This window comes from Rhinichthys klamathensis, unplaced genomic scaffold (genome assembly GCF_029890125.1).
Source record: "Rhinichthys klamathensis goyatoka isolate OS25496 unplaced genomic scaffold, OSU_Roscu_1.1 h1tg000176l_1, whole genome shotgun sequence".
Taxonomy (NCBI): Eukaryota; Metazoa; Chordata; class Actinopteri; order Cypriniformes; family Leuciscidae; genus Rhinichthys; species Rhinichthys klamathensis.
In genome coordinates this window covers 668,939-682,408 of record NW_026606705.1, presented here as the reverse complement: position 1 = coordinate 682,408, position 13,470 = coordinate 668,939, and positions in this window count along the sequence as shown.

The following is a 13,470-nucleotide window of genomic DNA, read 5'->3' as shown; positions in this document are numbered from 1 at the left end:
AGTATGGAAAAGGAACCGGAACAGGTCAGAACATTAGGAGCAAACCATTTAAAACATTAACAAAAGAGAACTATAGGCCCATACATAAACAGATTATCAGTGATGTATTACATGATTTTGTTACACAAAGAAGGCAGAAAGTGAGAAAAAAAGAATGTGTCCAATTTACACTTCATGTTCTCCCACTCCTTTGGTTGGTCATTGTCAACAAGCACTGTCTGGCTTTGCTAATTTGAAACAAGAATTTGAGTAGATATCAATGAGGCTTATGTGATATTACATCAACTACAGATAACCTGTTAATGAGATAAAATCAACATGTTATTTTCAGTCAGACAATGAAAGTTACATTGTTGATATAAACTCATAATGAACATTTAGCAAGCTTGTTTAACTGTGGCACTGCTCTGCGAACTGAGCAGTTGGTCCACTTAGCACCTGTATGTTGTACGGTGCCTCATTTTTCCGCACCGAGGGAAAAGACCTAGCCCTCACAAATATGTGTGATGGGCTCCTATTAACTGTCGATTAAATACATGTTAAGTGTTAAATAAAATCTAACATAGTACACAGTCAACAACTCCATATCACAGCTAAGCTTACTACACCTAGCTGCTACAAGCTAGCAAAAACTGAGGTAAATTAGCGTCCATTCATACCTTCAATGTCGTGGATAAAACCTTCAATCCAGTTACTGTATCCCTTAAGTAACACAGCCCTGGGGATGTTGCAGTCGGTACTGGCCCACTGCTCCACATTTTGTATAGTTAATTCGGGCAGACAGGAGAGATTGGTGGTCCACGGAGTTTCCATTGTTGATGCTGCTGCGTCGGAGTCAAACTTCCGGGTTTGTGTACCCCTCAACGGCGTACGAGTTTTCAAAATGGCCGCCAGGTGAATAAGGCGAATTGAACATGCAACGCGCGATTGCACGTTAAGCGTTTTATAATGGTTTTCTATGGGTGTTGTTCATAATCTGACGTAATGTTTGCCTCTATAAAGTATGCTTTATTAATAGGGTAGGCCTATATTATTGTGTACTAAATTTGGTGCTTCAATATCACTCTCATTAAGCGTCTTAAATGCGGAAGAACGCTTGATTATGCTGCCGTTGTCTGTTTTTGCAGAATACTGCCATCTAGTGGTAGCAGCTTTTCTCAGACAGCTGTGTGTGGATCGTGCAAGGCGAAACCCGCGAAATGAAAGTCTCAAAATCCAAATGAATCAAATAGGATCGACTCAGAAACGAGTCAATGAATGCACGCGCGTCACCTGATCCACACATGCACGTCTTCTGTGTTGCATGTGCAAATTATGATACACTAATACAAAGGAAAACATTTGTAGCCTATTCACAAAAATGTGCTCAAACTCGTTTTCCCGGTTTATTTCTCTTGAAGAAAACAAACTTGTTTTCAGGAGGCTTAAGACACGCAGATCTAAAGGGAGCGTCTGCAAAGTGCAAAACCCGAAAAGAGTTCCTACAGAAATATTCAATAACTTCAATGTCACACACTATAGAGTCACCAGATTCAGTTCACACACCACTGCTGTCCTGCTGTTACACACTTAGGCTACTTTGGTCAAATTGCTTTTTGCAATCTTTTTTTACTCTTAGCTACCAACCTTTCTGTTAATGTTATTAATTAAAACAGTTTTTGGCTAAGATAAATTGTGATTGGGGTTTACCTGAGCTTATACTGCCTTACCGTATTCACAGCGATTCGAAATGCAATTTTAATTATGTTATTATGGAAATTGATATATGAAATTCTTCCCATCCCATACATGAAAAAATACATGACGTGTTGGTGATATATTATATATAGGCTAAGGCTATATTAAAAGTCTTACATAGGCTATATGAAATAAAATGACACAACCCTGTCTCTTTTCGTTAAATTTCAGTTTTATTGATCAATAATAGCCATTATTAAATTATAAGTAGCCTAAAAAGTATAAGAAGCTATATAAGTCAAGAAATAAAGCAAGTTAAAAGATTCAGTCAAACATAAGTCACCAGGCTAACGTTACAACGTTACAGTTAAATAGCATAAATATATAAAGTTATGAAACTTCACTTTGCCCTCAGCCAAAACGATATGCCAGGGAACAAATCATAGATTAATGAGACCAAAGATCGCCTGTTAGATATACACAAGCCGATTTATAGCTCATGTTTAACCACTAGACACAGAGCCCGCGGGAAACGGCAGAATGACTAGCCGAGGTAAGGCTGTTCCAGGCGGGGTACATGAGCGCTGTGCGCCCGCTGATCCCTGGAACTCCGAAAAAGTCAGATAAATTTTTTTAAATAGGCGCTATCTTTATAAACAAACCACAGATTTGAGCTTTAAACAACTATATTCTTGACTGAAAAACTCTTAAAACTACATTTCGTGACACGATAACACTAATATTTTTAAATTTCGCGGCCTTGAAAAACACTTCACCATACCGGCTTCCTTTATCTTCGGAGTTTCTCCCCCATTGGTTAGCTGTTCGAAACGTCACAACACTACAAGGATTCTGGGTAATATCCCACAGCAAAGTGAGGTCTGATGCGCACTTGCGAAAGGGGTGCATTAAGTGCCCTTATGATCACCCCTGGAGAACACTATTAGAGGATCGGGACACCCTACGGGCTTGCACCCCTTAGCGAGAACGCGCATTGAGGGGCACAAGGGCGCAAGTGCGGGTATTGGGACAGGGCCATAGATGCAGCCAGAGCCATAGAGAGAAAGAGTTGCGACACGCTTTGATGTCGCCGTGACGGCTGTCACGTGGTTCACGTAAGCCCCAACAGTTCCAAAACGTACGCGGGCTGTCATGTTCTTCTATGGACAGACAGCAGCGATTGCATTATTAAACGGTAAATATAAAATAAAACACACACCCAAGTACTTTTTAAGCTGTTATTGCGTTTTGTTAATGTCAGTTTTGCATTTGGAGAGGCAGGGTGACAACTTAGATAAGTTTTAGGCTATATTTTTGGAGGGAAAAGCTTAGTGTTCATGTTCGCATGGGTAGTAATAGCACTGGCTTTAGCGGCTCTAACTTAACTTTTCCATGTCATTCATCTGATGATGGACTTCTCATGATATTTATTTTAGCACAACTGGCTGGGCTGTATTAGGCTATTGATTCCCGTGATCTTGCTTATAAATTCCGATTCAGCCATTAGCTTAACGTTACCTTCGTGATCACGCAAAGAGATCTGCAGTCCGTTCAGAACTCCAACCAACATAAAATATAAATAATTACGCTGTGCATGTACAAATGAATGATTTAGGAGGGAAATAGACTGCTCCCATAACGTAGAAAGCAACGACTAAGTTATATACAGCAATGTTCGGTAAATATTCAACCGAAAAATATTCTTAAAAGGATCTCCGGCTAGTTTGACAACTTAGTCTTATTGGGTTAGCGATACCATTTGCGCCACAAACGTGATATAATAACAGACGCAATGTTCCCTTTCGAGGGAACTCCAACTGCGTCGAATGACACTTTGGGGGAACGCCCCTCAGCGTAGCGCCTCTGAAGTATGAATGAAACTGAGCCGATCTCTGATTGGTGCAACGTCATGACGTGATGTGTGACGGCACATAGGCGGAAGCTATAAAGGCAGCCGGCACACATAAGATGTCAGCTTTCTGTTCTTCAGCAAGCGCTCTATGTCAAACTGTCAGTCTTATTTGGTGTTGTTTGTCCCATAAGAATTGTCCTAAATTATTGCAATATGGAATCTAGTGGCTCGGATCTCGCGTTTGCCGAGGCAGCGTGTAGACGGGTCTACTTTTGCAATAAAGATTCTGTGACTGGGATCGCGCGTTTGCCGAGGCAGCGCGTAGTTTTAAGGTCTGCATTGCAATACAAAATCTATAGTGGCTCGGATCTCGCGTTTGCCGAGGCAGCGTGTAGATTACGAGTCTACTTTGCAATTAGATTCTGTGACTGGGATCTCGCGTTTGCCGAGGCAGCGCGTAGATTTAAGGTCTGCATTGCAATAAAGAATCTAGTGACTCGGATCTCGCGTTTGTTGAGGCAGCGCGTAGATTCGGTCTACTCTGCAATAAAGATTCTGTGACTGGGATCTCGCGTTTGCCGAGGCAGCGCGTAGATTTAAGGTCTGCATTGCAATAAAGAATCTACAGTGACTCAGATCTCGCGTTTGTCGAGGCAGCGCGTAGATTCGGTCTACTCTGCAATAAAGATTCTGTGTGGGTGCGAGGCATGCACAGTCAGCTCCTGAGGGCGCTGGCTGTGTTCATTGAGAAATATCTCGACACACACACAGCCGTGTGTTCGGGTGTTTCAGCCTCGCGCGAGTCGCGCCCATTGACTTTCTTCTCGAGAGATGAAAGCCAAATATATTGTGAATGACTCGAATCTCGCCGTTGCCGAGGCAGCGCGTAGATTGCGAGTCTACAATAATAGGGACACACAGGGAAATAATACTGTTTTGTGCGAGGCATTCACAGTCAGCTCCTGAGGGTGCTGGCAGTGTTCATTGAGAAATATCTCGACGCGTAGGCCTACAAAATTAACCATGCGCTGTCGGATGTTTCAGCCTCACACCTGTTGACTTTCTTCTCGAGAGATGAAAGCCAAATATATTGTTACCGCTCGATTCTCGCGTTTGCCGAGGCAGCGTGTAGATTACGAGACTGTAATAATATTAAAACAGTATTTTTTGGTGAAAGAGTACCGCTTCTAGAGCCCCTCCTCAAGGAGCTTGGGGGCATAGACGGCACTCTCAGGCGAAGCCTCAGCCTAAACAGTGCGACCTGAGGGTCGTCCTGCAGGGTTTGAAGGCTTCCTCAAAGAGGTCCTAGCCAGCCTAGGTTCTCTGCGGGCGGCCCCACCCGTGGTGGAGCGACCGAGGTCGTCTCTTTCGCGGAGCCCGCAGGAAATCGATGTTGCTCTCCCGCCGTTAATCACGATACGGGACACATCGGTATCCAGCGAACGCAGGCTGCACTGTCCGCCCCACAGGCTTGCGGTCAGGCAGCATTCGCGTCCGCCCATCGAGAATCGTTTTCGGTTCAGCCCTGCCGGGAATCCGCTTCAGGGGGCCGAGAACGAATCCCGATTAATACCCGAAGCCAGGCTCGAGAGCCTGGTTCCCTTGGTAAAATATTTCGATGCATGGAAAAATCTGGCGAATATTTCTCCTTGGGCCCTGCGCACCATTCAAAATGGGTACAGGCTGCAGTTCGGTTCCCGCCCACCCAGATTCAACGGGGTGGTCTGGACTGTAGTCGACCCAGTGCAGGGTCGGGTATTGGAACAGGAAGTAAACTCCCTGCTGGCAAAGGAGGCTATAGATCGTATTCCTCCACCGGACAGGGAGTCCGGGTTTTACAGCCGCTACTTCATAGTTCCCAAGAAGGATGGGGGGTTGCGTCCAATAATAGATCTCAGGCACCTGAACCGTTCTCTGAGGAGATTCAGGCTCAAGATGCTCACTATTCCCATTATCGTGAGTCAAATTCAGTCCGAGGATTGGTTTGTCACGATAGATCTAAAGGACGCATACTTCCACATATCCATCCTTCCATCTCACAGGAAGTTCCTGAGGTTTGCTTTCGGGGGCGAAGCGTACCAATATCGGGTTCTTCCGTTCGGCCTAGCTCTCTCCCCTCGCACATTTACCAAATGTATGGATGCAGCTCTGGCACCGCTGAGGCTTCAGGGCATCAGGGTGCTCAATTATATCGACGACTGGCTGATTTTAGCACAGTCACAGGAGCTGGCGGTTCGGCATCGAGATGTCGTCCTCGCCCACATCCAGAGCCTGGGGTTGAGACTCAACACGAAAAAGAGCGTGTTGACACCAGCCCAAAGAACCACGTTCCTGGGAGTGGTGTGGGACTCGGTCAAGATGCGGGCACAATAGTCTCCCGCGCGGATCGAGTCCATCCTGACCACAGTGTCCGGGATGAGGCTAGGCCAAGCCATCACTGTAAAGCACTTCCAGAGAGTGTTGGGGCTCATGGCGGCAGCGTCCAGTGTCATTCCATTCGGCCTGCTGCACATGAGGGCCCTTCAGTGGTGGTTAAAAACCAAGGGGTTCTCCCCGAGGGGAAACCCGTTCCGCATGATCAGGGTTACGCGCAGATGCCTTCGTTCCCTATCTATGTGGAAGAAAGCTTGGTTTCTGTCCCAAGGGCCGGTGTTGGGAGCGTCATGTCCAAGGTTATTATAGTTTTGCTTTTTTAAATTAGTTTTTATTTAATATCGTTTTCAATTTTGCTTTAAATTTAAGTTTAGTTTTAGTTAGTTTCATTAATGGTATTGTTAGTTTTAGTTTAGTTTTTATTTTGCAAACACATTTCTATTTAGTTTTTATTTTATTTAGTTTCAGTTTTAGTTTTAGTAATTATAGTTTAGCAGAGCTAACAGAACACTTCCAGTGTAGACCAAAGCGAGACGATTAATTTCAGCAAAGTTTAATGTTTGCCCAGATTCAGTTAACTCTTGTGCAGACATCTTAATAATACAAATAAAATAATGGTTTGAGATTGAACAAAGCACCAAATAAATAGAACTTAAAAGTAGACAAGAAAAAAAATATGAAAAATTCAGACAAACTAATTCATATTAAAGATTAAATCTTGTTAAACATAGTTTACTTTTTTTCAGCTGTACATGTAGCAGAGTGGCCACTGGAACATAACAAAAAAAACCCAGCTCAATTCATCTGACTAAAGCCAACACAACCTGCTGTGAAGCCAGTGTAATTAAATAATAAGTATCTATGCAGTGTGTGAGTGTGCACTGTGTACATGTCTTTATATGCTGGTGGGGACTTAAACCTGAATGCACACAGACGCATGGGGACTCGTGTTACTTTGGGACCTATAGGTACACAAGCTTATAAATCATACAGAATGAGTTTTTTTTTTAATGTAAAAATGGAGAAAGTTGTGTGTGAGATGGGTAAGTTTAGGGGTCTGTGTAGTGTGTGTGTCTGTGTGATGATGGGTCTGGTTAGTGTAAGGAGACAGAATATACTGTTTTACAGTATAAAAAAAAACATTACGTCTATGGAGAGTCCCCACTATATAGTGGACCAGACTGTCACTGTGTGTGTGTGTGTGTGTGTATGCGCGTGCTTGTTGGTGTGTCATGTCCTGGTATTTCCTAGAATCCCAACATTGTCAACGTTTATGAAAACATGATATCTAAACATACAGAAGTACATTAAAGGTTTGTTGTGCTTGACGGACTTGTTTGCTGTTGCACCCGCGCATTGCAAACGGCATTCGAAAAACGCTGCGCTCAAGTTAAAAGAAGTTCAACTTGCGCCTCATTACCTTGTGTTATTTCCCATTCCACTGCCACAAACGCATCCTTTATGAACAGCCGATGTGTTCTACGATGTGTTCTACGTTACGGTTCTTCATTGAGCACGTCACGACACGCGGTTAATCGCCTCAGGAACTTCACACGGGTGAAGCGCCAGGCATTTCCCTAAACAGTCAGGTCAGATTTTCCGCCAAAGTAAAGAGCTTATTAATTACGAAAACGATTATCTATTTTTGCTCATTATTATTTTATTTCAGTTAGTTTTTCAGTAACTGTTGTTAGTTTCGTTTCGTTTTAGTTTTTCATTTATTATGAATTTTTAATTTTATTTCAGTTTACGAAAATGTTTTTTGACCAATAGTTTTAGTCTTAGTTTCAGTTTTCGTTTACGAAAATAACCTTGGTCATGTCGCCGGAGAACCGTTTCGACAGACGCCTCCCTCACGGGCTGGGGCGCGGTCATGGACGGCCGCTTTACGTTAGGCCTATGGCAGGACCATCATGCCTCCTGGCACATAAACTGCCTGGAGATGTTGGCGGTGTTCCGAGCCCTGAGGGGCTTCCTGCCGGACCTCAAAGGTCATCATGTCCTTGTGAGGTCAGACAACATGTCGGTAGTGGCCTATATAAACCATCAGGGGGGTCTGAGGTCTCGCCCTCTATGCAGACTGGCGCATCAGATCCTCCTGTGGTCCCAGGGGAAACTGTTGTCTCTAAGAGCAACATACATCCCGGGGAGTCAAAATCAGGGAGCAGACATCCTGTCGAGACAGGGGCTGAGGCCCGGGGAATGGAGACTCCACCCCGAGGTGGTGGAGTCAATATCTCAGAGGTTCGGCCCAGTGGAAGTGGACTTGTTTGCGTCTCGAGAGACGACCCACTGTCCACTGTGGTTTTCCCTCACCCATCCAGCCCCGCTGGGGTTGGATGCCATGGTGCAGACGTGGCCGAGGCTACGTCTGTACGCATTTCCCCCGATCGCTCTGCTCCCGGGAGTTCTAGAGAGAGTCCATCGCGACGGGATCAGTCTACTGTTGGTAGCCCCGTTGTGGCCGGCCCGAGTATGGTTCTCCGACATAATTTTGCTCCTGGACGGCCCTCCATGGGAGATTCCCATCAGGAGGGACCTGGTGACACAGGCAGAGGGCTCAATATTTCACCCTCGGCCCGAGTTATGGAAACTGTGGGTCTGGCCCCTGAGGGGGCACAGTACCTAGAGGCCGGCCTATCAGCTGGAGTAGTGGAGACCATACTCAGCTCTAGAGCTCCATCCACGAGGAAATTGTACGACTTAAAGTGGAACGTCTTCACCGTTTGGTGTAGGGAGCGTGAGGTGGACCCAGTTAACTGCCCAGTGGCTTCAGTGCTGAAGTTCCTCCAAGATCGCTTCTCCACTGGTCTTACCCCGTCCACACTCAAGGTGTACGTGGCTGCCATTGCGGCTTTCCACGCTCCTCTGAGTGATGGGCCTCTGGGGAGACACCAATTGGTCGTACGTTTCCTCCGTGGGGCTTGGAGGATGAGACCTGCGGCTCGTACCAGGGTTCCCACTTGGGACCTGGCAGTGGGTCTCGAAGGGCTGGCCGAGGCCCCCTTCGAGCCGCTGGAGTCGGCTGAGGCAAAGAACCTTTCGTTGAAGGTGGTCTTTTTGTTGGCCATTACTTCTCTGAGGAGGGTAGGAGATCTCCAGGCGCTCTCCATATCTATCGAGTGCCTGGAGTTTGCTCCAGGCAACATTAAGGCCATTCTTCTCCCTAGGCCCGGCTATTTGCCTAAGGTGCCGTCCAGTGCGGCACGGCCTACGGTTCTGCAGGCTTTTCATCCTCCACCTCACGTGACGGCAGATGAAGAGAGACTTCACATGCTCTGCCCTGTCAGAGCACTGAGTATTTACATTCAGAGGTCCTCTTCATGGCGGAAGTCGGACCAGTTGCTGGTGTGTTTCGGGTCGCCCAAGAAGGGGCTTCCCGCTTCAAAACAGACCATCAGCAACTGGATTGTCCATGCGATTTCCACGGCCTACCAGGTGCGCGGTTTGCCTTCACCTCTGGCCGTGAGGGCTCATTCCACCAGAGGCATGGCGTCCTCTAGAGCCCTTCTCGCGGGGGCCCCCATCCAGGAGGTCTGCGATGCAGCGGGATGGGCTACCCCTCATACCTTTATTAGGTTTTACAGTCTGGACATTCCGTCGACACCCGGCTCTCTTGTGCTCGCGTCCTAAGTGTGCCTGTGAGCAGCTTCACACTAGGGCAGGCAGGGCACGTTGTGGCGTAGTGGGTACTCGTTCCCCCAAAGTGTCATTCGACGCAGTTGGAGTTCCCTCGAAAGGGAACGTCCTCGGGTTACGACTGTAACCCTTGTTCCCTGAGAAGGGAACGAGAACTGCGCCCCTTGGCCACGCCTTCCCCTGCCTGGGAGCGCTTGCTTCATCACAGAAGCTGACATCTTATGTGTGCCGGCTGCCTTTATAGCTTCCGCCTATGTGCCGTCACACATCACGTCATGACGTTGCACCAATCAGAGATCGGCTCAGTTTCATTCATACTTCAGAGGCGCTACGCTGAGGGGCGTTCCCCCAAAGTGTCATTCGACGCAGTTGGAGTTCCCTTCTCAGGGAACAAGGGTTACAGTCGTAACCCGAGGACGTTTTCGTTGTAGCGAGATATTTTAAAATAATATTTTTTCCCTGTAAGTCGCCATTGTTGTTTTTACCCATTGCATTCTGGGCCGTGACGTAGACTGGTCCCAGCGCCGCCACAAACAGAAGGCACGTAAACGTTATCAAGTTAAACTATTAACGTTACCTCAATTAGCGAGCGAAATGTCTGCCGTTCACCCTTTTCAGTTCGAGCCTGAACGTGTTGTAAATACGGAGGAAGGTTCACAGGATGCTAACGTTAATCATCTCGTAGCCGTAAGTGAGGAGGAGCAGGAGGAGAGAGTAGGGCACATGCATTGGTGTGGCTGTGGCAATTGTTTACCAATGCTTACTGAAAGGGAGAGTGTTTGCTGTAAGGAACTCCAATTCATATCAGCAGCAGTCCAGGGTAAGGTAGCTAGGGTAGCTATATTGATTAAGCATAACTATATTGGCCTGAAGAATTTTGAAATAATCTACCACAGTAAATGCATATTATAGCCTAAGAACAGGATACTTGTTTACAGATTTACCATGCATCATTAGCCATCCTAATTTTGAGGCAGTTTGTCTCAATCCAGATGTACTGTGGGCTGCCCTCGTCAGCCTCCATGACAGATGGAGCGCTGGTTTACCCAGCCGCGATGCAGTTACTAACAGGCAGGTCTAACATGAACATATTTGTTTAGAATTATATAACATTATTACATGACTTGGCTGAATTCCAGTGTAGAATGCGGTGTGCTATTTCTTGATAACAGACCATTGCCATGAAAAACAGCGCGTTGCTATGGACGCAGCAGGATTCTAACCAGAGACGGAACGGACTATTTTCTTTAGCGGAAGCAATACAATCGTTTTTAAATCAATAAATTCCTTTTAAATCAACATTTTGGGTCAAATTATTGATTTATTTGGTAGTTAGCCATGTAATAAGCGGGATAATGTATAGCGAGGCGGTTGTTATAGTGAATACAACCCCTTCAGGCTGATTCAAGATCCCTCCGCTTCGCGTCGGGCTCCCGCATCAGCCTCAGCCTGCTGGGGTTGTATTCGCTATAACAACCGCCTCGCTATACATTATCCCTTACTTAGTTTGGCCAACACTGAAAGTTTTTCCAGTAACCGATAAAGAATCTAGACAATAATACAGCGCAAACATTATTGGCTGGCATGTATTGGCTTGAGTCAAACCTTGATTCATCCTTTCATAACATTTAGTGTAAAACTTTTGGCTTTAGGTCTTACAGGTATTCTTCCTATCGCCAGTTTACATGGTGGATGCATGGCTGGCTGGGGAGAATAGTCCGCAGAGTCATTCCCTCGTGTGCAGTGAGCAAAATAAGAAATGTCTACCCCGAACCAAGTGGAGCCTATACAGGATTTGACCATGCAGACAATCAGGGAGAAGTAGAGGAGGCATGGAGGAATTTTTAACTACACTGTTAAAAATTACCTGTAAATTTTACAGTAAAATACTGGCAGCAGGGTTGCCAGCCAGTTACTGTATTTTTTACAGTAGCATCTGTAATTTAATTTACAGAATTTTACTGTATTCTCTGATTACAGTATTTTTTAAATTGTTGTATTTTTTACAGTAAGTTACACGATTCTCTGTATTTGCTATATCTAGAGGAAATATGTAAAATGCAGTATATACAATATATTTTCCTGATGTCTGAATATTAATGACTGGCAGCTGAATTTGAAATGTTAATTATTCATCAAATGCAAATTGTTTTTAAATACATTATGTGTTGTATAATGCACAACTTAATTCCCCTATATTACTTCACAAAACAAACAAATTATTCAACATCCTAATCTTGAAAAACAGGTCAACATTTGTTTAATTTATAACTTTAAAATATGCATGAAAAAAAGTAATAAAACAGTGTATTTTGTATATTTTGATTTAATTTTTATTTACAAACTTGTATTTTTTTTTTAAAATGGACATGATGAAATTAAATATTTTTTAATTACTTGAAACAAATTAGCCGTCATGGCCCTTCACACAAAGAAGAAATACGCAAACGACATACATTTAAAACAAGTTGACCAACATGATCATAATAAAATGGTTCTGAAAAACACAGACACGAATTAATTTTCACCACTTCATTACCAGACAAACATATCCAAACAACAAGGCCCCAAGTGAGTCCAACAAACTTCTGATCAAAAATGGAGAATAATTCAGCTCCAGATGCTGTTCCATCACAGGATGCAAAGAGTGGCTAGAAATATTGAAAAGGACAATATATTAGATATATTACAAAACATAATGATATAGTCAGAGACAGATAGAGGGATGACAGATACAGTTAGAGACAGATAAAGAATATTAAAAGGTTACAATTAAAGAAAAAATTACGGTGGCCGAGAGATCTCAACGCGCTGCAACTGAAGAAAACACATGCAAATAGAAAACAACACATGCAAATAAAATAAAACGCATGCAAATAGAAAAAAACACCAGCAAATTAAGAAAACATCTGCATCAGTTTCACAACAAACGTGTGCTCCAAATACTCACAACACCACCAAATACATAAACGTGCTGCAAATAACACAGAGCACAACGGAAATGTTTCCAGGGGAACCAAATAAGTGACGAACCTGGCTGGGACGTGCTGGCATAGATAGATGTAGATAAATCTATGCGTGCTGGTGCTTACAGCTTAAAATTATACTTTATTTATTTGTTTATTTATTTATTTGTTTGTGCAAAACATACAGAGATTACATTTTTTATGACATACAACTTGTATACAATGTACAAAATGTATTAACAATATGTTCAATGTCATCAGAATACAAATGAGAAAAGAACAATGAGCTGGAAACTAAAATAAATAAATAAAAAAGATAAAGAAGAAAAACATGAAGGAAAGATATTTATCTATAATTTACATCAGTTACACTGTACAAATTGTTTCATGTTATTACATTTTCATAAAGAAAAGTTTCGTAAGAAATGTTAGGTAATGTAGGGTCCAACATTTTAAAGTTGAGACACAGATATATAACGCATATTTTAAAAGCTTTTTTTGTAAACTAAAATAAAAATGTATTTGCATCCGTTATGTTAACAGCATCATATTTCTGTCGTAAGACCAGCTGATGGACACCGTGCTGCGTTGTCCCACATTGTCTTTAGTTGCTCCCTTCATCAAGTGCGCTCCACACGGCTGCCTAACAGCACACTAGAGCCTTGCTCACTCCAAAAGGGCTCTGCAATCTACCCTTCGAAGGGAGTATGGCATAGGGAAGCTCACGAGCAATAAGCACGTCTCAGCCGGGTTCGTCACTTATTTGGTTCCCCTGGAAACATTTCCGTTGTGGTCTGTGTTATTTGCAGCGCGTTTTCTGTATTTGGTTGTGTTGTGAACTTTTGCAGCGCGTTTCCTTATTTGGAGCACACGTGTGTTGTGAAACTGATGAAGATGTTTTTTTTTAATTTGCTGGTGTTTTTTTCTATTTGCACGCGTGTTTTTCTATTTGCACGCGTTTTT